Genomic DNA, 1,059 nt, shown 5'->3' on the forward strand with positions numbered 1-1,059 from the left:
TGTACATAATCATCAAGCTATGGTATTTTCTAGTTAGCTTGATGGGCATAAAAAGTCAAACCGTGAGTTAAACATTGATTTTACATCAAATACTCTTAATGGACATAAAAAGTCAAACCGTTTGAGTTTAACGTTGAAAACTAACAGAGAAGTCCAAAGTGAGAGATTTGAAAGTTCAGGAGGATTGTAAAATCAGCTGAAAGTTCAGGGGGCCAAAGTGAAGCTTCTCCTTTTTCTTTTCTTAGCTAGGGCATGATTAGTAGATGGCTCAATATCAAAAGCTTCATTTATTAGCAATATAGACAACAATATTAATGGGTTGTTCTGCACATCCCTTTTTATTAGACTTACTTATATTGAGTTTTTTTTTTTTTTTTTTTTTAATTCCAGTTATGTGTTGGTGATTTCAAATTGTGCATACGTTTCCACCTCCAGTGTTTCAGCTGCTGCTGCAGTTCTCCGGTTGTTTTGCTATTTTTTTTTTTTTTTGGGTGTATTTTCTGTAATTTTGTTTTTTTTTTTTTTTTTTTTTTTACATGTCCACACAAGAGAGGAGAGGGGGGATTCGAACTAGTGACCTCCGCTTCATAAGGCGTGGTCCCTAGCCGATTCAAACAAATTCTGTTGTATTTTGTTTTGGGTTTATGTCTCGCTGTATTTTGTTCTGATATGGTAGTGGAGACTTTTAATTAATCTGATCTTTGTGTTGGTGCATCTCTTCTCTTCAGTCCTAGATTCGGACTTTAACAATGTATTTACCTTTTCAGCTACTTTCGGGTGGTTGTTGTTGTTTCTATATGTGGGGATTCATATAGGTTTGTCTTAATCTATGCCCATTTTACTTCAGTAACCGCTTCATGCGGCCCTTTGAGATGACCGGGTCATTTGTTTGACCTATTTCCTAGCCTTTATATATTTTGCTGCACTGCTTTATTTCATTTTTGGTCATGACCCCCTTTTCGGTTTTTAGTTCTTCCACTCCCTCTTCCTTTCGAATCAAGAGTGGTAAGAGTTCTTCTCTATAACCTTTTTTCTTTTTTAATTAGAAAAAAATAAAAA

Source organism: Corylus avellana, chromosome ca4, assembly GCF_901000735.1.
Source record: "Corylus avellana chromosome ca4, CavTom2PMs-1.0".
Lineage (NCBI taxonomy): Eukaryota > Viridiplantae > Streptophyta > Magnoliopsida > Fagales > Betulaceae > Corylus > Corylus avellana.